Below are 27,874 nucleotides of genomic sequence, written 5' to 3' on the forward strand. Positions count from 1 at the left end.
TGCGAAGTTTGTCTCAACCGCAAACGTATTTGTCATCTTTGGTCAGTCGAGCAAACACAGGCGTGATACGTAACAAATGAACGAGGGACAATCGATTTTACGCGACATGCAAGAAAAAGCGTCGCGTGTCAACGAGCGTGTGATTCTTCTCGCGCGACAAATATCCACAGAGCGCGGCTCATAATGCAGAGAGAGGCACGACGCGCAGACGGGCAATATCTTTGCGCTCGACGATTCTCGAGACCTCATCCTCTTACGGGGGCCGTTTGTGCCTGGCCAAGAGAGTTTTTCATTTCTTATTTGCAATGCTAAACTTTCTCACAGGAAACCGGAAATGAAGCCGACTCTCGCTCTCAAATCGCACGCAGAATCAAATTGAACTCGGAGCAGAAAGGACGGGATATCGATTATTGTGCATGCATATACACGTTTTGCAGCAGCCATTGCGTCACATGTCCACTTTTCACATGGCGTTGCTGCTGCCGCTATTGCTCGGTTACGCATCTTGCGGTCGCGTCGATTTCCGCGACTGCACGACTTTTCTTCGCATACTCGCGAATTATACGCAGCCATTGCGCAACGCGTAGTAGGCCCCGATCGATATCTTCGTTTAAGCGCTAATTACCTGGCTGCGATATTTCATTTTGCAGCTTCCATAATATACAAAGTATATTACCGAGTCATTTAAGAAACGGCTCAATCTCGATTTTCCCTCAGCCCATAAAACACTTTTTTAGTTGTTGGCGCGTTGCTGATGCTGTTGGCGTTGTTGTTTTCTCGAATCAATCGTGTGCTGCAGGTGCGTGGCTCGCTCGTAAAGATGCTAATGCCTTGGTGCGCGTCGGACAGGAGCCATACAATACGCATATGTTTGCGCAAACCTTGCGGTCTCAATCGCTCGTTTAATGCCTTGCGCGCGTACATGCATCCATTCATGTGTGCCTTGAATTTATCGATATTGTCCAATGCTCGTAATACGCCGGTGGTACACATGCACACGAAGGAGCGCGTTCGGAACGATCGCAAAGAGAAAAGAGTTGAGACATCGACGAAGCGAGGGAGGAAGTCCATAGAGGTTGGCGCAAAACGCGTAGCTTATTCCCATGCGTCGACGAGAAATATGAAATGAAAAGTTTGCGATCGCGCACCGATTGCCATCTGAATCATCGTTACACGCGATCCGCACGAGCACCCTCGAGTCAGGAAGTACCTGTAAAAATGCCGGCTCGTCCGATCGTTACGATCGCGCTCGGTGACAGCGATCGAGGTATTCGAAAAATGCGCTTCACGTACGCGAAATTAATTGCAGAGAGCGTCTCTCTACACTCTTGATTATATTTATGGACAAATTGAATTCCAGAAGCCAGAAGGAGCTGCTTTTGCGCCTGACGGACTGCGAGTACAATTTAAATACCTGCTTGCGCGGCGATAAAAAAATGTAAACAATCTTGATGCTACGCGCGCACTCGTTACGTATGTACATGGCTCATGGGACCAAAACGATGACACTCGACATTTTTTGTCGATGCCATCTCGTTTATGTATACGAAGAGCGGCAGAAGCAGCAGCGACGCACGATACGCGCGTTTACACCTGAGGGGCTCACCCTAAGTGGACAAGAATAACAAGTCGTATCAAGGTGTACGTTTACGGAATGTCATACTTTGGAGCATCTCACTCTCTTGAGAATATTTCACGTTCAGGTACTTGGATCAATATTCATAAAGCCGTTTTACAATGTATGTCAATTTTCACTTTTTTTCTTGATCCATCACGAGCAATTGTGTCGATCGCTTTTGCGATAAGTAGGTATACGAAGGAATGACGGAGAAGGAAAAGCACGCGATCGTCACGTTTCGTACGGATATTGTCTACAGTTTTAATGTAAACACGAGACCGTGGGGCTGCGCTAATCCGTCGACGACGACAAGTGGACACACTGCCGTGTCATTCCTTATTGAATAATCATAAAGGCAAGATCCACATCGATCTCGCGCGCGAGCTCGAGTTTGTTTATGTGTGGCAACGCGCTCGGATATATAGCCTCGAGCTATACATATAATACTCGTTCCGCTCTCGCACGCTGCGCAGGATCCTTCTAATCCAAGAGCAACGAAAAACAGCCTAAATGTTAGTTTTAAGGGCGTGAAACATGACAGGTGCAGGATGAATTGCTGCAGGTGCCGAGACGAGTGACTCGGAGCTGCGTTGCGCACTTTCTCGACTCGTGCGCACACACACACACACAGGCTGTAAGCGCGAAGACGTGTGTGCACGATCTTTATTTTTCAGCTACGAGCGAGCGCTTATGCATATGTTTATGCACGCTGTATGCAGAGAGGCGCAAAGGCACGGACGAAGCGGCGAATGTAATTATTCGACACGTTTTCTTAGAGCGGCCCCGAGTAGTACGACGACGACGACGACGAACAGCGGAAGGACTCGGAGCTGTGCGGAGCCTGGGCCCTGGCGAGACGCGAGAGCGATGAAAACCGGTAATTTGTATCCTAACGCCCCGTGTGTACGTGCACGTGTATATGTGTGCAGTGCAGGCCGATCGCAGAAAAACGAGCGCTGCAAACTGATTTTTTTCTTGCGCCAAGTGCGCCCGCCGCGCGCGCGCCTGAAAATGCTATATATGTGTATCGCGTATTATACGTGTCTCGCAGCGGAGAGAGCACCGGCTCCACTGCAGCTCGGACGTCGCGTTTGGTAAATGATTCGGCCCATTGGCGGCTGATAATTTGGGATGTATATAGGAGTTTCATGCTCGTGCCGTGCGCGCGCGGCCTCACTGCAGCTCATTCGCTCGCAAATGTGTTATTAATGATGCGCTCTCGCGTACACACAAACATATGCATGTGTGAGTTCGTAACTTCGAGTGATGCTTTGTTCTTGGCTCGTTGCTTTTTTTTTTCGTTTTCGTCTTATTCCACGTCGAGCTGCTTATTCTCATCGTGACTTATCGTGTTATTGTTGCCTCGGAGATGATGTTTTGCGAAATTAAACGAATAGCCGCGCTTAAACACGACTCCTTTGGTACAACCGCTAATTATGCATAAAATATTGCGTCCAATTTTTATCCTCGCACGCGCGTGCCCATGATTTTTAAACGCTAGAGCTCGTTCACAACTTGTGTGTCAGCAACCGCACGGGTGTATACGTATTCGTTCTAATATCCAAAAGTATAGCCACTGACTCGAAATTCGCGCAACTTGTCAGCGTTTGAATGTATGCAGCTGTGCTCGGTCGCACTCGCGGGCTTCGCACCGAATCGCGATGAAAAAGAAGCTCGACTCGCTGAATCGCGAACGCACAAGCAACTAGCAAATCATTGATAAACATCGGCTGCGACGCGGCGGCCCCGGCGGTACGTTGACCATTTCGATACTCGCTATACATACACGTTCGCGCTCCGTAAAAAGCCTCTCGCTCGCGGGGATGAATACTTTTCGCGCTTAAAAATGCCAGAGTAGGTTTATATGCTGCTGCCGTATACGCAGCAGATTCTTCCCAAAAGCAAACTCGCTACCACGATATGGTGCGCAGGCTGTATGGGCTACGTATTCAAGTTAGCCATCTCTAAACAAGCTGGCAGCGAGGTATTATAGTGCTCCGCGCGCAGTATATAATCGGGATCCGTACGCGGGGCTCCGATCCGCAGTGCATCACACACACACACACACACACACACACACACACACACACATACACGAGCTGTGCAACTTTAACCATATAAGTACGCTCATTGCCGGGAAAGAGAGCTGGCCCGAAGCTCGGCGGCGGTCTCGAGAGCTGCTCGCTGCTTGTGCATCGCTCGCGCGCGTTTCATGCGCGATATTGAGGAGTCGAAAACTCGCGCGCGTGTGCACGAGATAGCTCGTAAATCTTCGCGCGCGGCCTCCTGCGCTCCTGCGTGCTAGACTCTCTGTACATACACGTATATACACAATCCGCAGCCTCAAAGGGATACATACATAAAGACTGCAGCAGCAGCAGCAGACTACTCTCACGGATACGGATGTCGCGGTAATTGGTATTAAACGACGGCTGCTGCGCGACGATCTCTCCTCTATGTGTGTGCGCGCGAGCGTATATACACTTACTGCAGCGGCTCACGATCGAAACGCGATTATGTATTCTGTATACAGCGTACAGGAACGTATGTATACATGTGAGTCTGTGTGTATGCACAGTACTTGCCGCGAGCAACGGTATTGCACTGCTGCAGCTGAGCCGCCGACGATCGATAGCGTAGCAGTAGTTTGTGCAGCTATTTGCATGTGTCAGTCGTTGGACACGTGTCGAGCATCGCCATCCGTACTGCAGGAGTAGCTACTCTCGATCTCTCATTCCACATGTATAGGTGTATCTATTATCGGTCCTCTGTGCCGTATATGACTGTGTGTGCGTGTATGCGGAGGGCCAGAAGTTAGAGACCGGATGGCCGGACCTAGCGCCATCTCGAGAATTCAATTTGCGTCGTCTCGAGGATTTACCAGGCATACTCCGAGCGTGTGTAGGTGTACAAGCAGCGCCCGGAATTGCCACTCGATGCTTTGCCATCGATTCGTGCGCGCATGACGCAGGGCCTACAGCATCTGGAGAGGACAGCGGTATGTCGGAGCAAATACGTACCCACGATGCGGATTCTTGACATAGCGTGGACAAGCAATTAAGCCGTCGATCGTCAGCCTATTGTGCGCAATCGTCTCGAAAGCAACATTTTCCTTGTTTTTTCGTATTGAAACTTTTGCGCGATCTTCGAACATCCATGCACGTTTTCAAAGCAGTCACATATCGCGAGCGACTTCTGCTTTTAATCAAAACGAGAGTTATGTGCATCATCCCATTCAGATGTACACCGGCGGCGCGCACTCGAACCGAATACGCTGGAAAAAAAATAACGGCAGCGCGGCCTACCGAGCTAATCGCGCCGATAATTAATAGATGATGCAGCCGCGCACTAATTGCTATATGGTCCGATCGATTGGTCATATGTATTATATACACGCACATGTATACATACACAGAGAGTCGAGTGCCGAGGCGAGAATTAATGAAGCGCGCAAATTGACGCGTGCACTCGAACTACGCTTATTATAACGAGCCAGCGGAACAGTGAGCGAGAGAGAGAGAGAGAGAAAGAGAGAACAGTGTAGAGAGCACAGGCCGAAGCTGATTAAACGTGTATCGCATTTTGCGCGTGTGCATCGATCTGAGCTTTGAATTTTTCCAATTGTATGATTTCAGCTGTCATTCTTAATTAGCGCCGGCGCTGCTCGGCAGAGCTCGAGATTGCCTCGTACACTCCTCTCCGGCATTTACCAATTTTCCCCTAGGTCGTAAATACTGCGCATAATTGAAAGATTCATTTTCAATTTTGTCAACAACGTTTTCCGCAGACATGTTTTTTTATTATGATACAAACTTCGATCGATGAGTACGTTCAACCGCATACACGATTGCCAAGTTGTTTGTATCGATTACATTGCATTCGTAAAAGAAAACGCACTTGTCAGCTCGTAAATCAGAATTCGCGCTGCACAACGGTTACAAATTCTTCTCGAGATCGAGCTACGTCTGCATAACTCCGATTTCATAGAGCGAGCGGAGCACAGACCTAGGCTGAAAGAGGCATTACGTGTATCCGCTAAGTTCGCCATGATCGAAAATAGAAGAGAACAAATCTCAATGCTATCCTTGCATTGGTCTCATCGCGTTGTACCATCGAAACTCATTCGCTATTAATTGGATCCACCCATCGGCTGTGTTACCGAGAGAGCTCGGCCATACTCTCTCTAGTCTCTCTGTCGAGCACAACCTCCGCGTATGCGATGCATCTTGCGATTAAATATGTTATACACATGCACAAGTACAGCACGAGACCCACACGTATATATATGGGTCAAAATAATACTTTTTTACAAAACCGTGCGCACGTATGTCACCGATCTTGACGCGCTTTTGGTATGTTATAGTACATGGTAAAAAGGTCCCAAAAAAAAATTTTTAGACCCCCTCCCCCCTCCTACCCCCCACTTCCGGTATAAACGTCCATTTTCGATCTATATTTTTTCTGAGGACATGAAGCAAGTAAAAAATCTGAAAAAATTCATAAAAATACTTTTCCACAATCCAAACAACCTTGAATTTTTTCAGATTTTTTGAGTGCTTCAGGCCTTCAGATAAAATCATTGAAAATTTCAAAAATCGAGATACGGCGGTATGAGCCGATGTAGTACTCGGAAATTTTTTCAGTTATTTTTCGCATTAAAAAACATAACCTCAATTTTTTTCAGATTTTTTCAGATTACCTAACGCACCTTTTGAAGCCAAAAACCGATTTTTTTGACGAAAATAATTTTTTTAGGACAGTACGGAGCCTCGAAAAATCTGAAAAAAATTTTTTCTTGTTTTTTTCATCAAAATACGTAATCTCAAATTTTTTCAGATTTTTTAATTGAAGGCGATAGCTTCTAGGGCCGAAAAATGCTATTTTTAACAAAAAATGGTTCCTAGAACCCGATGGTTCCGGTGAAAAAATTTGAAAATATTTTTTTTGAATTCCTTGTCAAATTTTAATAAATTTTGACCGTTTCAAAAGTTCGATTGAAGCTTCCTAGCTCATTTTAGAGCATCAAACGAGTTTTATCATTCCTTAATGTCTTCAGAAACGTCTTCAGATATTTTGCACTAATCTTTGTCCTGCTCTAAAATGAGCTAGGAAGCTTCAATCGAACTTTTGAAACGGTCAAAATTTATTAAAATTTGACAAGGAATTCAAAAAAAATATTTTCAAATTTTTTCACCGGAACCATCGGGTTCTAGGAACCATTTTTTGTTAAAAATAGCATTTTTCGGCCCTAGAAGCTATCGCCTTCAATTAAAAAATCTGAAAAAATTTGAGATTACGTATTTTGATGAAAAAAACAAGAAAAAATTTTTTTCAGATTTTTCGAGGCTCCGTACTGTCCTAAAAAAATTATTTTCGTCAAAAAAATCGGTTTTTGGCTTCAAAAGGTGCGTTAGGTAATCTGAAAAAATCTGAAAAAAATTGAGGTTATGTTTTTTAATGCGAAAAATAACTGAAAAAATTTCCGAGTACTACATCGGCTCATACCGCCGTATCTCGATTTTTGAAATTTTCAATGATTTTATCTGAAGGCCTGAAGCACTCAAAAAATCTGAAAAAATTCAAGGTTGTTTGGATTGTGGAAAAGTATTTTTATGAATTTTTTCAGATTTTTTACTTGCTTCATGTCCTCAGAAAAAATATAGATCGAAAATGGACGTTTATACCGGAAGTGGGGGGTAGGAGGGGGGAGGGGGTCTAAAAATTTTTTTTTGGGACCTTTTTACCATGTACTATAACATACCAAAAGCGCGTCAAGATCGGTGACATACGTGCGCACGGTTTTGTAAAAAAGTATTATTTTGACCCATATATAGAAGCGAGAATAGACGCGCAGCGTGTACTTTCTCAGCTTATTCGCGCCTCAAAGAGGATGACAAGAGGCAACGTATGATCTTCGCTTCTATCCTGCCTGTACTAGTGTCTATACGAGGCCGCGCCGCCGCGACTGCATATCTATTCTTTTCATTTTGTATTGTTCCTCGAGACAGCGCGTGTACGTACGAGCTGTGTATGTGACACGTGCGTCCTTCCCTCGGTGCGGTGAAGCTGGAGCTGCTTATCGCGTCGGAGTCGCTGCAGTTTATGGGCATAGCTGCAACGGAACTTTGACTTTGTAAGCACTGCTTTGTCGCGAGTTAAATATCGATGCATTCTTTGAATGTGAGTCGACGCGTGGCATCTTCGATCCTCGCGATTTTCCTCGAGCACGCGGCGTCGTCGTCGTCCCGACGTGTCGCACAAATCAAGCTCCATTGCGCAAACTCTTGACGCCGAACAAATTTCTAAACGCGTACGTTTAGCCCGCGCAGGATCTGTTGTATACACACATTATCAGCTGAATGAGCTGTTATGTATATGTACGTACGTTATTACAGTCTCACGCTATCGCGCGCGCGCACGAGCACAACCAGACGAAATTTGGTAACCTGCACACTACGGCATAAAGAAGAATGAGACTTTACTCGCGTGATCTCACGTGCATATCATGCCGGCGAACAATAAGAATATTATGTGGATAAACGTAACAGTACATAACGCGCTGGAGAAAAGTCAGAGAGAGAGAAGTTGTTGTACGATTTTGCGTAAACGCGAGTTCGGTCGAAAAGTAAAGCTGCAATGTATGTGCATGTTTGGAAAACAAATTCCGAGTGCAGCTTTATCAATGCTCTTTCGCTCTCGCACATATTTTGCCCTTTATACTCGCTACCCCGATAAGATTAAAGCAGTCTATATCGGTGTTGCAAAAAGTCATTTGCTTCGCAACACGTGCAATCATCGACGATAAGGATACGCCTCGACTGCTCTACGTGTGTATTTCGGCCGTTCTACTTTTGCAATTCGTTTGCGCTTCCAATGGTCATGAGCTTTTACCGTGTACATAATACACTATACTATACCCAGAGGCGCATGATTTATTTATGACTCTCGAGCTGCTCGAGCATCCCAGTCGTCTTTTGTCGTGCTGCCGGTAAATAAGCAAGAGAGCAAACTTCGCGACGAGCGATAATTTTTTCCTTTCTTCCGAAAATCAGCAGCGATAACAGCTCAATTATCACGAGCATAAAAGCCTCGAGTTACGCGAAACGACCCTGCGAGAGACAAAATACCGCCACGTACTTAATCCAACAAAGGCAATTTAAATAAACGCGCGTGTGTGTGTGTCCACGCGGTTAGAAGCTACCGGACACAAGGAAGCGCCAACGACATGAGCAAACTTAGCGGATTCGAGAGCACAGGATATGGCAGCGTCAAACGCGTGCGCTGGCTCGCTCGAGATTTTCGTGCTTCTTTTTTTATTCGAAAGTAAGAAAAGCCGCGCTTGACGTACACAACGACCCGATGCGCTGCTGCTGCTGCTGCTCGTGCGAAGTACAAACTATTTTAAAACAAATAAGCAGCGCCTCGCATTATACAGAGCGCAAGGATATTTGTTTATATTTTAAAGTCAGAAGCCTGTTAAGCAGTGCGAGAGCGCCCGTGTGGCGAACGAGTGTTAATTGTCGCACGCGGAGCTTGTTTTGTGATTTTTTTTTTCTTCGTTACGATTTTTTTTTTGGGAGAGATTGAGGATGGCGTTTGCCTGCGTCCATAAGCAGAATGGCAAATAAGACAGACTCTGTCTCTCGCTCTCTACATTATAATATAGCTCGACCGATTTTGAATTTCAGAGACCCGAAAAACGGTCCTGTGCGCGTTTCTCATTATTCGGACCGATCGTTCGCAGAAATAGTTCTTTTTTCTTCACGTTTTTTTACGTATACATCGCAGATTTCAAATTTCGACGTCGCAAGGCGGCAATTTCGCGTGTCTCTCGAATGTCTCGACAAATACGAAACGTCTCGTGTACCACTGGCTGCTTCTTATGCTAAAAGCTTCGAGATCGACGTTTTTTTTTAACGCTACCAATCTAATAATCACGTAAGCTTACTTTTTTACGGAGAAAAGACACACACACAGTATGCTATATGCGCTTCGCGGGAGATGGGCTAGCAACAGCTCAATGATGGTGTTGTTTGCGTGATAATTGTCGAGCGAGACTTTTGTGTGTAACGAAATTTGCAGCCGTGTAATGATGACCCCTTACGCCTGCACGCGCAGTCTTAACTTTAAACGCAACAGTAGTCTTGGTAGAAAGTACAAAAACTTTGCATATATTTTATTTTTCTTGCTAAGAAAAGCAAAACTGTGTGTGTTGTCTTTTATCTCTCTCTCTCTGCTTTTTTCTGTCTCTGTCTCTCTCCTTTTTTGAAGAGTGCGAGCGACGAAGATGAGAAAATTACCCCGCGAGGCGCGCACGCGCACACACACAGGTGTAGACTCGAGACTACAATCTACTTGAGGAGGGAAGGCAAATTGTGTATATACACGACAAAAGAAATAATCCGCTACCGGCGACATGAATATTCAGAACAGACGGACTATTTGCATTTATTATAAAAGCCGAGCCCGAGCAACGAAGGGACGCGGTGGCGAGGCTAGCGAAACCCTTTATTTCGCCCTGCGCAGTCAGCAGATACACATACATAGAAGAATATATACTAGCCTACGTAAACATATAATTACTACCTTAGACTCGAGTCTTTTTCTCTCTCTCTCTATCTCTCGCTCTTTCTCCACCTTATGTACGTATACGAGTGTGTACGTGTGTATGTCGTAGAAACAACGAGGCTCGTTTGTCGCTTCTTACACGACAACACGACTTAAAGAGCGCGACTTGTACTTAGCCCCGCATTTCCGCCGCCTGCGTATAACACCCAGCAATTTCGCAGCGACTTTATCTCTTTTACGCAATCGCATTCGTTCGAGCGTGCTTTTCCTTTTCTCTTTATGTATTTTCATTGAAAATTCCCGAAGCTAGTTGCAAAGAAGGCAAGAGTGAAAAAATACCCCGACAAAACCAACATACTTTCCGTAATTTAATCAAGCCAACGACGCGCGGGATTTACAGTGTCGTTCGCTCGTCGCTATCGTATATAATACTTGACGCTCGTCAGACGTCGATGCGAGTACGCGGTAGCTTCGTAACTTTGCATAACTCGATTAAGGATAATGTAACGAAGTATATGCACGATCGCGCGAGCGACCGAAAAAATAAAACAAGCACTAAATTATTGGAATAACAAACCAGCTGATTAATACAGGAGCATACACGAGGCGGTCATGTAAGGTGCTATTAAAATGCAAAGAGACAAAAAAATGCGGACACAACGTGTATTGCCCACAAGCTAGTGTGAGGTGCAAACGATATTACAGTAAATACATAGTGATGCGTGATAAGTATTTTCGAGGATATCGAACTGGTTGAAAGACATTTTTTTTAAGTGAAATTTGTGTACGCGCGTTTGATTACAAGGAATATAAATAAAAACAAGCGAGCAAGCGCGATAATCGTAGATTTTGAGCTTCTGAATTAGCGTCTAGCTGCTTCGCGTGCTGTGATTGGCTGGCACTGTTGAGTATAGTTCTGCGCTCAAGCTTACCTATAATGATCTATATTCGAAGTTGGTACGGTTGATGCGCGTTGACGATCGTTTCGTAAATAAATTAAACTTGAGCTTACATAAATTTTTTCATTACTCTTACCTTATTAAGCAATACTGACGTACCGATTGTACAAGCACAGCGCAATGAATGCGCGACAGAAGAAAAAGCTCATCGCCCCAAACAATCATCGGTTGCAAATGCAAACAATAAAACTCGTTGAGAGAAACGCATCAAACTTGTGACCACAATGAACTGTACGCCAGGTATAATGACATGCGCCAGAATTTTTGCATTCCTCGCGACAGCTCATCTTTTCCCATTGAAACGGCATCAGAGGCAGCTAAAGACATTCAATATGCACTTCTCGCTGTCTCTATGTCTCGCGCCACATGGACTTTTTCACACAATGGTACATCAATCTATCAGCTGCTACAAATGCTTATATTTTCATTCGCGATGCTGTCGAATGCACTTTTCCGCGCGGATGATGCGCGCACAAACGAGTCGTATCGAACGATATCGTCAAGTGTGAAATGGCACGTCTATTAGTCGAGCTTCAAGGATCCATCGTCGGGATACGCTTACGCGTCGACATTTTACACGCGAGAGATCGGCTCGCGTCATTGCGTTGGCGCTCGAGAAATAAATAAACCGGTATGTGTAACGCACTCGTAACGTACAAAGTAGTTCGATGGACACACTCGATTCGTTCGTTAACGTATTAACGCGAGTCGCATACGTACGTGTGTGTAAGTGGTATTTGCAAAGTACGGTGGAATCGGGCGAGCGTGACTGTCGACCGGCCTGCTCGACTCTTGCCTTCTCTCTCTCTCTCTCTCTCTCAGATTAGGATCGCGTCGTCATGGCCTTCGGCTTGATTTAAAAGAGCCACATGCGAATGCCGATATACAGTCCGGCTGGCCACAGTGACAATGTACAAGTGTCAACTCTTTTCTAGAAAGCTGTATAGGTTGGCGCGAGCCGAGCAGCAGACGCGCGCGCGCTCTCGGCGATGGTAAAAAAAGAGCGAAACACGCGCGCCAATGGGACGTCGCTGATTGATCGATCGGCTGAATTAGAGAGATACACGATAAGAAAATGTTCCTGTGTGTGTGTGTATATAAGGCCTCACGAGGGCAGATCGAGAGACACACGGAGGTGTTTGTCCGTTTAAAGAATTTTCATGTTCTTAACGTTTGACATGATCGTCGAGACGCGCGAGACGGTCTTTTTGAAAGGATCCTCGTCTTTTTCTCTTTTTTGTTTTGGATTATTCGCGACTGACAAATGAAAGCTGTTAGGGAATTCGATCGGTATCGAGGTGACGAGGTTAGGGCAAAAATAGCTCGGTGCTTCAAATTAGATGTATCATCGAGTATACGTAGGTAAGGCTCGTTCGCAAAGAAACAAAAAACAATCGCAAAAGGTAAATACAATCGGATGCATCGCTTTTAACATTTCTGATGAGAGGAGTAGTGGGTTTTTGTTTTTTAACTCACTGTGTACGAACGCTGTAGAAGCCCTCGTGCGCGTAAATATAAATAGATAGGAGACACCGCAACCTGCATTGAGCATTTTTTTTCAAATATTTACTAGAAAAATAACAATCGAACAAGAATCGAGTCACATGGACTGAGCTTGTATGCTGTATGACTACAGCACAATCGTCGTGCTGCCGAGAGCGCGGCATGTACAACTCCTAAAACAATGAGACGTTGAGCGAAAAAAAATTCTAGTTAACACCAATGGTAATGTCTGTTTAATAAACTCTGCACCAGGATCAATTTACGCAAGCAGCAGCAACACAGTGAAATGCCTGCCGAGGCTCGAGCCATACATATAGTAACTATTTGCCGAGCAAGTAGTACGAGTCACTTTAATTAAATAAAATTATTAGTTTTTTTTGCTACTAATATTTTGGCCGATTGGGAAATGTGTCGAACTGATGTGTGCACGCGGCTACATTAATATCGTATTTTATGGTCTTGGGAGCAGAGAAAACCAAACGAAACGCAGAAGGAGATTTTCATCATCTTTTTCAAGATTGAAGCTTTAATTGGCACCATGATATCGAAACAATAAAAGCAAAGGATATATTAAGTCATCAAGTGGAGAGACTTATAGGCAAAAGCAAAATACAACGTACCAAAGACAAATGAAATTTGAGCGACAGAATCGGACGTACATATTGGAAGACACGTCGATGAAGTATCGTTGAAAAGTCGATCGCTTCATTAACTCTTGGTACTTCTTATGCATGTTTTCCCACGCGATTGAGAATCATTACGCGGACATGTTACCACCGCCTGCATATGCTGCGCGTAAGCCCCGATCCCTCTTGTGTGTGTGTGTGTGTGTGTGTGTGTGTGTGTGTGTGTGTGTGTGTGTATTTATACAGGGAAACACTGACTACATAGATTTTAAAAGAGAGAGACTGCAGCATCAAATACAGCATAGAGAAACATACACATAGTTTGTACAAGCTTGAGCTGCTACGCTCTTAACTACAATAATAATTGCGTAAGTGCCAGGCTCTGATTCGTGTGCGCAGCAGTAAAGCCACACGTACATAATAATAATGTATGGTCGTACGGGCTCGGAGAAAAGTGAAGCGAGTAGTCTCTCGCGGGCACGCTCGCATTCACATTGACACAGAGCTATAGACCTCGATCGCTCATCTCTCTCATTCGACTCTTTTTTTTATTTTAATAATCCTCACTCGATATTCCCGCTATGTAAGTACGAGTGTTATGAATTCTTGTACGTATGTACGCGTGTATGTGCGAATCTATACATTATAATATGCTCGATCGTACAAAAGGTCGCGCTAGCTGCTACAAAGGCCATGCTCGCGAATGTCCTCTCTAACGAACGTGGACCACACCCTACAATGAAGGGGTATATACACCTGCGCGTGTGTACTCGTTTCTATACGCTCGTGCCCTGCTGCAGTACGTGCTGGCTTGTGTCTGCTCGTGCACACTTACATACACATCGCACACACGTATATTGTGCGCGAACGTTGAAAATGCCTTGGGCGCCGTTTTCCATATACGTCAAAGATCTATCGCGCGTATTATAAAAGCGCAGTAAATTCGTCGTGGGTGTGTATCTGTCTACGTCTATGTGTGTGTGTGTGTGTGCATGTGCTTTATACGCGTGCAATGCAGCTCGTTCGAGAGAGTCTGTCTATTGTACATCTACTCGAATAGCCTAGGCAGACTAGCTCTCGCGCGAGTGCGCTGAAAGAGTCACTCGCTATGTCTCTCGCGAGCTGCTCTTCAAATGGTAATTGTGCTTTTGCCATGCGATGGGAGTAGTCTGTCTCTCTCTCTCTCTTGGTGCTCGATCGCATTTACGAGCATCAGCGTAGTTGGCGTTTTGAATGCGGCTAGCAAAACTGCACACATGTTGTAGCTTTTGACTTTTTCCGTAGTCAGCCGTAGTGTGCGGGGCGAGAGATAGACAGGCCGTGATACAGTTAATGGCCTAGAGATATACTTGTCTTTTTGATGCGCGCATTAGATGAACATTTGACGCGTTATTGCATTTAGCTGCCGTCGCGTCTATATATCCCTACACACACTCACACACAACACACGCGTGCAAATCACTCAGATACGAGATCGTAAATGCATATTATATATAAATTCTATTTGTAGTCCCATGTTGATATCTGCAAAGTACGAATTTGCTCTACGTGCCATGTAATTGCAGCAGCAGCGGCAGCTGCAGAAATGAGGCTGCACCGCGCCGAGTACGCTTCATTTTCCAACGCGAATGCGTAGGAGGAGAGATCTCGACTCGAAAGCACAATAACAAGCAGCGGGTGGAGGCGCAAAAAGAAGCGCGAACAGAAAAGACAGAGACAAAGTGATCGTTTGTCTATGAGCGCGCGTGCACGTACTCTCGACAAAAATCTACGTGTCCCGCAGGCACGAATCCGAGGGTGCCTTACGAGCTAGCTATATACGATTTTTCGCGAACCTCGGCAGCTCGAATAAATTGGAAATTACGATTTCAACTAAATCATCGTTGTGCATGCGCAGCCAACCAAATGTTACGTATAGTTTCGGCGTAAGGTGTTTCGATATAGCGGCCATAAATGGGACGCGCAAAAGTAGCATGAAACCGGCCGTTTTCGAACGGTAAAGCAGATTCTCAGCTCGCCAAGGAACAGAGCATAAATACATGTAATCAGATACGCGGACTCGAGCAGCGTACTTTGCGATACTTACACGTTATTTCGATGGCATATACACGAGCTTCGATATCGATATTATCAGCGGAAAAGGATAAACGATCGTTTGAATTTATTTCGAGTCGAATTTGTCCTCCGCACCAGCGAATGTACTCGGAACTCTAAGGTTGTAACGCAGCGCCCAGAAGACGCGTCAGCCGAGGCAGGGTAAATATTTTCATAGCCTCCGGTGAAAGTTTTAAGAAACCTCTCGTCTTATTCGGTAGCTGCTAGAGCTTGTTGTAGCTCGCTCGAGTATCATCGATGTATATTGATAAGTACACTCCTCGAGTCTCTCGATCGGTTTGGCTATTCTCTCGAAGAAGTATCGGAGCTGTCTGCGTGCTGTATCCCCAAAAGAATATCTCGAGGAGGGTGAAGAAATGACTCCGAGGAGTCCAAGGAGGGGTTACTTCATAGCGCTTGGGGCTGACATTGATATAACCCGCTTTCGAGCGAGACGGCCCGACCTTGGCCAATCCAAGACACGCCGAGCGCTCCTCAATTGTAAAACAATCAAAATCATTGTCGTTGAAACGGTAGAACGTCGCGTTGGAAAAGCTCACCATTAGCTGAACCCGAGTAGCGGCAGCAGTTTTGAATGGGCGCCTTGTTGGAAGCTCGACTCGCTCTCGCGCGCATTTACGCAAATCCGAGGGCTAAATATCCGCGAGATTCAGGAAATCGTGTCAAGACACAGCAGCGGTTTCGGATATATTTATAGCAGTGTAAACACGTTTCGCTAACAACATCGTCCCTCTTTGGCCGCGCGCGCAGAGCTCGGACGCAACTAGGAAGTTCGCGATTCTATTCGCTAAAATCTCTTATTGAGCCGGTGTGTGCTCGCTCGCAGGTTTTCGTTTACACGCGGGGCCTCTTTGCACGATTTTTGCGAAAAGACTCGGAGCGATCTCTGCTTTATACGCGCTCGTGTATGTGTGTGTGTGTGTGTAAAGTGCACGTATATCGATTGGATGTGTGTGTTGGGGTGTGTGTGTGTGTGTGTGTGCACGTGCATGTGTACAAACTGCTGTGTCTGCGTCCGCTCGCGAGGGCTTATCGTCGAATCTCTCAACACGAAGCGTCATTCGATCGATCTGACTGTGCATATAAGTGTGTAAGTACGTATGTGTGTGTACGTGTGTGCGCCTGTTGCCAGAGATAAGGATCGTCTTGTTCAATGAAAGCAACAAATACACTACGAGTATATCTGTTTGCGTTTGTGTGTGCGAGCTGGCTCGGGGTGTATATACGAGTTTAAAATAAAAAGAAACGAAACGTTGTCTTGAAATTTCCGCACTCTATGAGCAGGGCAGGTACGCACGCACAGGCCGGCCGCGACACCAGAGACACGTCGACTCACCGATGCGGGGATATAATACCGAGTGCTCGCGAGCGCAGTTTGTTGCACCTATTTATACGACAACGCACGCGCGCGAACGATAAAATCTCTCGATCGGCCGAGATTTGAATAATCGATCGACGCCAGCTACGGAGCTTTATTCATTTTTTGCCCGCAAGCTCGTTCGATGAACCAATTTTCCGGAGCCGGTGCTGCTCTCCGCGATCTCGATCCGTGCGAATCAGCTCACGAGGACGACGCGCTAACGTCGCGGCTCTTCGTCGCACGCGCCTCATTGTGTCGTAGGCACTTGTGCGATAGGTGCCGTTGCTCGCGAGTCACACCGCTGCATTTGCATGCGGTTTTATATCGTCATCCAGTCACCGAGAGGCAACAAAGTAGTCACCGGCACCGCGTGCTCCCCGCGTCACGGTAAATTTGTCACACGCCATTCCATGCAAATCAGTTTCGCGCGCGCGCACGCGCCCACGAGGCGTGTAATCCGGGCCTCGCGAGCGAGCACTATACGCGCGCGTGTGTATGCGTTTGCCTAATTATTCGCGACGTTGCTGCACAGTAGTAGTGCCGGGAGAAAATTAGCTCTCGCCACGGAGAAACAGACTTGACTTTAGTCAACGCGACCGCTGGAGTTGTGAAAAAACGTGACGTACTTTTCATCATTTTCTCGCGCGAGCAACGATGAAAAGTGTATAAGATCGTAACGGCCCGCGTGCTCGAATTGAAACAGCGTGTGAAAATTAGCGAAATATCTTTATGACGAGATACTTTTTCAGCTCTATACGCAACGGAGGCGCGCCATGCGCCTATAGGCTGCAAAGTGCACTTTGGTTGGCTGAAAATTTTTGAATGATTTGTCGTGAGGGTTTAACTAAAATCGTGGTTGTAGCGCTTGCTTACAATAACCCGCAACGATCATCCGATTAGATAAGCCGTATATGTGTTTCGGGGCAACAATTTATTTCTGCATGCTCGATTTACGTATACCTTCATTTTGATGTATCCCGAAGGATTTTTTTTCCTTGATAATTTTTTTAGACGTTTTCGACACGGCGCGGTTACGTTGAGGTCTGCGCGTGATTTTGCGCGAGCAGTTACGAAAGCCTGTTAAATGTAGAATTTCAACAATTGTGCGTTTCTTAATTTCGCCGATCAACATCCTTGATGGCATCCTGATTAAATGTATCATAGTTTAACTTTGCATAAGAGTTTTAAATATCTTGGAAATATGCTTTGAAAGATGCCTATCGCATATTCATGTGTGAGAACTCACGAATAAGACATTATGCATATGAACTCGTAAAATTTAACGTGAAAAATTAAATGCAATATTTTACTTGAAAAAAAAAGGTAACTCAATGCAAAGTAAACGTACACCTCAAGGCACAACTCGTGTGCACATGTGTGTGTTTGTGTGTGTGTATCGGTATGTGTTGGTGCATATGCAGACCGTGGAAAAATTTGTCAAACAACAAAGGTATGTAACAACAAAAACAGCAAGAGCAACAACTAGAACAGAGCAGGAACAACGAAATGCAATGTGCCATCCGTCGAATTAGCATTGAAAGCGCGACCAGTGCGCGCACACGTGTCTTATCCAATCTCAGGTACAAGCAGCGCAGCAATCGTCGACGATCTTTTCTCTCTCTCTTGGTGTCTTATACACCGCGCGCTGCACGGCTAAAGTGCAGCTATATAAGCGAGCGATAAGGAAATCCAAAGCGGCCGTAGTAGTACACGCGGCCTAACAACGACGACTACGACGACTACGACCAAGGCACGTATATAAGGTACACTCTGTGCACTCGCCAGAGACGCAAGAGTCACGACCTACTAATGAATGACTGTGCTACAATTTGCCCCGCAGAACAGTGGCAGAATGGTGGCAGCGGCAGCAACTTCTCTATCGCAATTTATTAAATTACAGTGATTTCCTTGCTACTCGCTCTTACGCGCGACCGACCCATCCGATGCCTGTGCTCGTATAGGCTGAGAGATCTGCGTCGCCTTAATTTGCCTCCGGAAAGAAGAAAGTCTGAGCTTAGGTATATGGGTGCGCTTTGCTCGTAGCTGCTGCTTCTGCTACCGCACGAATAGTTGCTTATACTTATAAAGATTGTATTACTGCGGCGCCCTAAGGATAGAACTTGGATAATTAAGAATTAAATATTGTGCCTATATAATACTCGCGTGGTATAAATATCGACAAATGCAACGTTACAAGGGGTTTACGTTAATCGCAGCTGCCGAGCAAAGGCTCGCTGCAATTTCGACATTTTTTGCAATTCCATACTGCGTCTGAATATATGTAATGCGCGCGAGACCGAGGCTGAATATTAATTAACGTTAATTGTTCGACGTTAAATTAAATCTATCTGGATAACGTTCATTAATAAGCGCTGATTTTGCCGCAATTGGAAAATTAAAATTATCCATAAGATTAGGTTTATAATATACAACGAAGAAAGAATGAGCCGTGGTTGCGACAGTTACTGAAATTCAAGTTGAGCAAAAAAGATATACAAACAGGTGAGGTAAGAATTACGAGTTTAAAAACAAAAACCAAATAAATATGAAAAACACAACAACACGAGTATTTAAAATTCTGGAATTTGATTTTTCTTTGGATAACAAAAAAGTCATTGATGACAACTTGTTCACGAACCTGAGTATGAAACATTGGTTTGTAGGTATCGATTGCAAAGTGTAACGAGGAACAAAAGCCACTCGAACTCCGAGCAGGATAGTTGGAGCTTTTTACGTCATCGGCGTTTTATACATAAAAAAAGGAGAAAATCAGTCTCGAAGCATCGTCCAGAGTCGAGAGACAGGAGAAGGCGGAGAGGATGATGATTTTTTTCGACGAAAAGATCAACCGGAGTGTACACGTTGCGTGTTCATCGAGCAGCAGTCATAAACAATGGGTCATTACTTTGGTATAAAAGATGTCCAATATTCTACCTGGAGCTATCTTCGCGTGTCGCTTTGTTTTTCTTCCTTTGCGCTGTGTTACTTTCGCACAGACATAGACACACACACACGTATAGACACACGTACAGGTACTACAGCGAGCGATGATTCGCAAAGGCGATAGGTAGCAGCAGCAGCAGCAGCAGTGGTGCATGGCGATAAAATAAGTTTAGGGGCGTGAAATTGGTAGTAATTTTACAAGCCATAACGATCTACTAAATCTGTAAAATAATTAAGGGCGCAGATGTTCACGCGGTTGAACACGACTATCTCTCAGTCTCTCCCACTCTCTCTCGTGTGTATGTGCGCGCGTCTCGGCAAATGAATGTATACAAACTCATCAGCGCGGTGCAGCGGTGGCCCTGCCGGCCCGAGCAACGCTTCCTATCTATACGGATTTCTTATATTTATCGCGTCCTTTCGGTCGTGAGCTTCGTCTCTCTCTCTCTCTCTCTCTCTACTTCTCTTTGATGCTTGTACAAATACTTTGAAAGTTGCATACGATGGGAACATCGGGTACCACGTGCTGTATACCTGCTGCCGCGATGAGTTTCGAAAAGTCAATTGATTTACACGCTTTTCAATACAATTTAACGCGGCTGCATCACGCTGGTTTCTCGACAATATTTCGCGCAAGGGGAGACAAGTATTCCTCACTCGTGAGTATCGAAAGTATATAAATTGGGTAAACTGCAACGATCAATGCGTGATCCAGACGTGAATAGTTCATAGGTGTAAAATAATGCACGAGTGTGGGGAAAAATTGTTCGTCATAAATTTACGATAAAGGTATACGCACGGTTCAATGTTTAAATGGCGAGCAATTATCCATGGCAATCAGCTCTAGACTCGAGCGCACGTATCGCACCTCGAGATTATTATTCCTCGATCAATCAAAATAACTCATAGTTCGCATCTGTAAACGCTCTCTCTCTCTTTCTCTCTCTATGTTGCTGCAGTTCGCGAGCTGCAAAACGATCGCACGCACGTTACAAAGAGAGTGAAAAAAATGCGCGGCAGTCAATATCGATCAGCTAGCTGCTGCGCAGGCGGCTCGAGCAACGTAATATTCATTAGGATCAGGCTGCGATTTTTAACGTCTTAATTAACACTTAGCGCACTCGCGCAAGCCTCGAGCCGTCGTCTTGGCTGCATCGAGCTCCACGCGCGCGCGCGATATCGACAATAGACAAGCGAATCGACGATCGGTGCGCGACTCCGACACAACTATACACGTGTGCAATATGCGCCTAGCGCGAGGCTCGGGGAGAGATATCTCGTCGAGTCTCGAGCGTTACAGGCGAGAAAGATCATATTCGCGCTCGCTGCAGTCTATACCTCAACGATTCCCACGATTTCTCTATCTATTAACGCGATCGATTAATCGTCCACGAATGAGCGCGAGAGGGAAAAAGAGAAAGAACCCAAGTGCATATATATTAATGCGCATGAGCGCAAAACATGATTAAGTGTAGATTGGGAATCGCTGCTGTAGCCACGGCTGCTGCTGCTGCTGCCGCTGCACCGCTATAAATAGTTTATACACGCGCTGGCATAACAGTCGTAGGTGGAACATGCGCGACTCGTTTCTTATCGACCTTTTCCGATCGACCCCCCACCACCACCACCCTTGGACTGTTGGATTTGTACATACCGCAAGTGCATTATTATAGCCATTATAAAATCTATCCTCGATCGACAAATGCACGCGTTCACTGATAAATGTAACGCGCGTGTATCTATACGCAAGACTGAATTAAGAATTTTCAATCGCAGCAGCGATGGATTCCACGCACGGCCAACGCCGATGATTTTGTTTTCTATAAATCGTCTTTACTTCTGAACACGACGCAGAGCTTCGCCGCCGAGTTGGAAAAATTATTACTAATGGTAATGATAGTTTACGAGACACAACTTCTAGGTTACAGCGTCCTAGACATTGACTATAAATCTCGATCTCTCGACCGAACGTTTGTTTTTGTCGAATACGAGTTTTGCTGCAGCCGCAGTATATAAGTGTTTAATAATGCTCCGCGCGACACGCGTAATCATTGACCGTATACAACGTGCGCCGCGATTTTCATAGTAGCTCGTTTGTTACAATTATCTCTAGGTGTGCAATATTGATTGGTTTTTGCGCCAATAAATATTCCAAGATTAATACGTTTTCAAACTGCATGTAGATGCCAAAAAACTTGATGAATAACTATATGAAAGAATCGAAAGCTCGATGCAAATTTATTCATATTTTTACGATCTTGAAACTTGTTGTCAGCGTAGTAGCTCGATATAATAACATGCCTCGGTACGGAGAGTGCGAGCTGCAAAGCAGCGACAAGATCGCCCAATCGAATTAATCCTCGAGGAGACTCATTGTAAAACATCGTGTACGAGCACGTTAATTGGACTTAATTTGATTAAGATAACGATTACCGAGCGCAGCAGCAACAGCTACATAGAAAGGACAAACCTGTCCCCAAGTGCTTATCGACGCCTCATCGATGCATCACATGCATAAAGCATAGCCGATGAGCTGCTCTGCGAGAAGATGCAAAAGCCTCTCCGTGGCTCGATTCTGATATAATCATCGCGAGCTCTCGAGCTATTATAAAATGCCAAACCGGAAACGTGCCACGATCGGAGCGCGGCTCAATTTTTTCTGCTCCTTTTATTTTGCGGTTGACCACACGCTAAGCGCACTTGTCGCCCAATATCAGCCTCGTTTGATCTATGATACCGCGTCGTCCTGCGCGCGCGTGGATAATGCGCACGAGGCCCCGTTGCAGCTCGTACGCGAGAGCAAAAGAGAGAGAGAAGAGGGAGAGAAAAAAAAGAGAGCTGAGGACCATATCGATCTCGTACCTGTAAATATAGATATATATTTCGAATTAAAATAATGATGCATAATGATGCTGCTCAAGGGTCGTTATCGTAATTGGCCGAGACGATCGCGCCAATGCTCGAGAATCGATGCGCGCGTTTGATACGCGACGATATTATTATGCTACAGTGTACGAGAGCGCGTGTACGTGTAAATGCGAGTCGGTGTGCGAGAGAGTACGTGGGCACACGCAAAAATTTCGGCTCGAGGGTTACAATTGACAAATTTCTTTCCCAGGCAGTTTCGTTGTCAGAGTCCTCCTTCTCACGATCGGATCGGATTTAATTTAATTTTTTTTTTTTTACCGTAGGGGAAAATTAATTCATATGTATTGGTGAGCAAACATTTTATTAAAAAAATTAATTTATAAGGTTGAAAAAGAACAAAAATGGAATTAAAAATAAAATCCGAGCATTAGTCGAGATATTTTTTGCCTCGACGATATAAATACGATTTCCTGCCTGCATAAACGCGCGCGCGAGCACGGCGAGACACGCTGGCGCAATCGCAGCTTTAATCGCTGAAAGTAAAAACTCGGATGATCATCGTTGGTCTGCTGCGGTATATAACGACGCGGCAGCACGAGATGCGATCCACTTTCGCGGGGGTCCGGCGTTAAAGCTCGACTAGAAGTCGTCGCTCGGCGCTCGTGGGGGAAAAAATAGAATGATCGCGGGGATTTGCAGCGACGGGCTCGAGAATGACACTGGTTATGCGTTATACGTGCGTTTGACGATTCGAGAGAGCGAGAGAATCTGCGCTTTAACGGCTCTTCATAAATTTATCAGGAGGCAAATTTCTGCGGAACGATGAAAGTCGATTTTAAAATACGACTCGTTTACCGGTTTTACAAGTCGTTTAAATGCTATCGCCGTGTGTGGTGTCTGCGAGATTTGTTTCTTTCATTGCTAATAATCGTCGTCTTTTTTCTCTCTTTATGTTTCTGCCCGTAAGCCTGTATTTTTTGCGCCGAATGTCACTGCGTTTACGCTCGTGCAGCGTGTGGCACTTGACTCGCTGACGTGTAAATAAATACATTTTTCACATTCGTGCTTGTGCGTTCGCGCGCTTACATATATACTTATTTATGACGAGATTTATAGTTATAAAGTCAACGCGGTTCAATGCTAAAGTCATGGATTTTATTGTTTTACGGAAGAATACCGCCGCCGATGATTGTTATTGCTGCCTAGTTACGGCTTTTCAATATTATTTTAGTGCACAAAGCAATGTTTCACGGATATTATGTTGAACGAAGGAATTCTAAATGAATCAAAATTAATATCTCGTCACTTTATTATACGCGCGAATTATTATACCTCCTTCGAATGCGAATAGTGACGCTATAATACATTGTATACTTTTTTTGCGAAAATACCTCATTTATTAATAAACTTTTTAATGCGCTTGAATCGAAGTGGATTTTATGTTTTCCTTCGAAAGGATAACACTTCGAAATTCTTGCATAAATATTTCCTCAGCAGCTGCGCTCCTACATCGGTCTCATTGTCAATTTGTAAACAGCTGACTGCGACGCCAGATCAATTATTTTGGCGTGAAGCAGTCTTTTATCTTGCGCACAATACACGTTAAAAAAGAACGATAAAAATCATACGCAGCACATTAATAATAAATCTATACGTGATATACGCCCGATGAAAAGCAACTCATTGTTCGGCAGCTGATGACTCTTTGTAAGTGGGCATAACGTGTGTATAGCACCAGGTCCGAAAAATGATAATAACACACGCGTTACGCGCGTGTCAAGACAAAATGGTCTTCTTTCTCTCCCTCTTCCTCTTTCTTAATTGCAGGCACTTTGATTCGAAACGGTGCGATGATTTCAGAAGTGCGCTGAGTCTCATTTCGTAATATATATTTTGAGCACATCTAATAAGTAGTTTTATCCATCCTTTCGCGTATATGATGTATGTTGGGGTCACATCTGCCGTTCTTGTTTGTCCATAGTTTTTTTTTTCAAATAAAATCGAGTACTGTAGTTCTAGGTATTTGTATAGCCTTTTTTCATCGTTGGATAATTTTACCTTTGATAATATTTTTCTTTGCGCAAATTAATAATTTGATTTCAAAAAGAAAAGAGAAATTTTTTCATTTTCATTATGAAAGGCAAAGTAATATAACGTCAAACGAGCAAGTTCATCAATAAAAAAAGGGTAAAATTACCAAAAGTTAGCAGGACTTAATGAACTTGGCGAGTTCTAAATAGATTTAAAACAACATAAGAGTTCATAAGGCAGCAGCGACGAAGCTTATATATTTACCTTTTCATGTTGCAAGAGAAGCTTCAACGGCAGCATCCGAGCGTATACTCGTGCAGTCGACGACTCTTTTGCGCAATACATCGCGACTCCCGATACTCTCTCTATACGCGGCTAAATTCATTTTACTCGTCGAGAGATTAATTACGCGCTTGATCTGTATGTTATACACGCCGCGTGGAAAGCGAGATACAACTGCCTAAAATGCAATAATGATATTCAAATTAATCTGCGTTATGGGGTTAATTCGAATATAATAAAGGTACACATGTGTGTGCAGTGCGTGAGATGCATTGAGCAAGCAAAGACACGACTGACGGACAAGACCGAGTCGACAAGTATATATCGAATGAACTACCGCCAAGTTTTTATTTTTTATTCGTTAGGCTTGTATATAAGTACGGACATGCATCAAGTATATTACTGGCACGTCAAGAGTGTAAGTGAGGAGTGAGAGAAAGAGAGAGAGAGAGAGAGAGCACGCGAGAGACCAAGAGAGGGATTTCACGCGTGGAATTTTGCGTGCTTTTGTTCGTCTTCGTCAATCGGAGAAAGGAAGCTTATTATACACGAAGCTACATGGCAGGAGAAAAGTTATGAAACCACTGATGATGCCAGTGCTGCCGCTGCTGTAACAATTTGATAGATCGCAGCTTTTTGTCGCGACAGCAGCGACGGCGGCGACGGCAGTAGTCGTGTGCGAGGCCGTTGCGGCATCGTTATGACCCCTCGAGGTGGGCCTAGGTACTTTTTTTTTCTCCTCTCTCTCTCTCTCTGTCCATTGCTCTTGGGTTTTGTGCGACTGTCTCGCGGGCGCGCGCGCGTTGATGGCATCTACTGATCGCCTCCTGATGGCGATTGAAATTTTTCTCGGACCTGAAAGCGCGTTGAAGAGAGCGAGAACGACTTGGTACACGACCAGAGAGAGACCATACAAGCATCATGTCGCGATTTTAATAATGCGCCTGATGAATAGCGCGCGCTGCAGCCAAGGATCCGTTCGCTCGCTTTGTGGATACCAAGAAGCTTACGTATATTTTAGGATTTGCGTGACGAGAGAACATTTTTTATTCGTGCGTGGATGAGTTGAGATTTTTCGAATGTTGTGCACTGGTCGCGAAAAGATCGATCGATACACTTATTCATGATTCGTTTCGTTGCATAATGTATATAACAAACGTTGCATATCACGAAATATGAGTGAAAAAGTACGAAAAATTGATATTTCCCGATGAAAAATAGAGCATCGCGTTGATACGACGTCATCGTAACGTGAAAAATACGTATACACACGCATGTCAATTAAAAGCACAATAAGCTCGTCAATCTCGGCGCGCGCGCGCGCATAGCCTGTGGGACTATATATCGATAAAAAAACATGCGACGACAGCGAAAATGGCAAAATTCTCGTCGTATGCACCCCTTGCACAACTGTCAATCAGGCAAAAAAAGATCGAATTGCATCGACATCGCGTCGAATAACGCCGGCGAGCGCCCGGCAATTTCATCCACATGCGGCAAAAGTTTGTGGCTTCTTTTACCACCGAGTATATAGTGCATTCCGTTATGGAAGCATGACTAATTTCGACTCGCATGGGGAGGAGGAGGAGGAAAGCAAAAAACCCTAGGCTTCATTAGCAGACAACTTTTTTCGAGTAGATCTTGCATCGTGACTCTACACGCGAGTATTTATAAATAATGCATCAACCTACATACTGTGGCGCAAGGTGTGACGAGTACACAATGTACCTCATCATTGGCGCTTTGATTTACTTTTATTTTTGGTGAGATATCTGTTATTAGTGCTGTGTGTGTGTAACTGCCTATACGCGCTCTCCACATTTTATCGTTTCTTTTGCTACACGTGTATAACTGTAACTATATACTGTTGTTGGCGCCGCTACTTTGGACCTTGATACACAGGGTTTTTCAAAATGTAACGGACCCACCCCGCACGTCAATTGCTCAATTCATTAGGTTTTGTTTTTCCATCACATTATAATTGGTTTTCACATTTATTTCAAAGATGATTTATATTTTTCGGGTTCTTAATTAATATTATTTTAGGCTGAAAACTATTCGTTGATTTATTAAAGATTTTATTAAAAACCTATATTTTTTATGACTATCAAGATTTACTCTGATTTCTCAAAATACTATAATATGAAAAATTTATTCGCATACTGTGTTTCATGGGGATAGAAAATACAATTTATACCGTCGAAATTCTTGAAACACGTAATTTGAACTTGAACAACTATTTTTAATAGGAATCTGAACTATATAAATAAACTTTTATTAACTTGGCGAGAAGGGTGGATTAGTAATTTGGTCACGTGCGTAAGTAGTGGATTTGGATTACCCACATGATAGGTGATGGAAATTTTGACAAAACAGTAAATTGAATATCGACCAATCTAACTTGTTGTTAAATTCGTACATGTCGTGTCACGGGCTATTTACCTTCATCCAACTATCAGCCTTTGACAATCTTTGTGTGTCATTGTTATTGAACATAAGAAGGAGGCAAATTTGAAGCAAACGTATTACAATTATTATGATTTAAAACAATAAACTTTTCACGAGCATCAATAAATAACTTACCGTGCTCAATGTTGAAACTGAACTTTGTATTTTGTTTATATGTTCTGCTGGGAATTCCGAACTCTTGGCAGCAACGTATTGAGTCCTCCTTAAAGGTGAAAGTTCAGACACATTGTCCGTACTGAAATGGTGATTTGAATATGATCTTTTCAACGGTGATTCAGGACGATAACTCCATGATGACCACTGCAAAAGAAGGGAGAAGAGAATTACTGCGGGTAGTCAATCTTAATTAAATTAATTGCGGTACATCAACGAAATAAATGTCTTGTCATTAATTTCCAAAAACTGATTATTGCATTCTTCGCTCGTGAAATTCTATCTCTTGCACAATTTAAGGTTACACAGGCGTGCATGCGCGAGTATGCGCGTAAGATAGTAAAAAGATAAAAGGACATTTTCCAAAAGTAATTTTATT

The 27,874-nt window shown here is 44.3% G+C and overlaps 1 protein-coding gene across 1 annotated transcript in view; it reads right to left on the reverse strand.

The window, feature by feature from the left end:
* LOC106652214 (zinc finger protein basonuclin-2-like) overlaps window positions 1–27,565 on the reverse strand; it is a 202,212-nt gene extending 174,647 nt beyond the window's left edge. The window contains exon 1 of the mRNA XM_023459282.1: window positions 27,457–27,565. The gene's annotated coding sequence lies outside the window, so the exon portion shown is untranslated. The remainder of the gene's footprint in view (window positions 1–27,456) is intronic.
* Window positions 27,566–27,874: the final 309 nt, after the last annotated feature.

The sequence above is a fragment of the Trichogramma pretiosum genome, unplaced genomic scaffold, assembly GCF_000599845.2.
Source record: "Trichogramma pretiosum strain Unisexual culture from Peru unplaced genomic scaffold, Tpre_2.0 scaffold31, whole genome shotgun sequence".
In the NCBI taxonomy this organism is placed as follows: domain Eukaryota; kingdom Metazoa; phylum Arthropoda; class Insecta; order Hymenoptera; family Trichogrammatidae; genus Trichogramma; species Trichogramma pretiosum.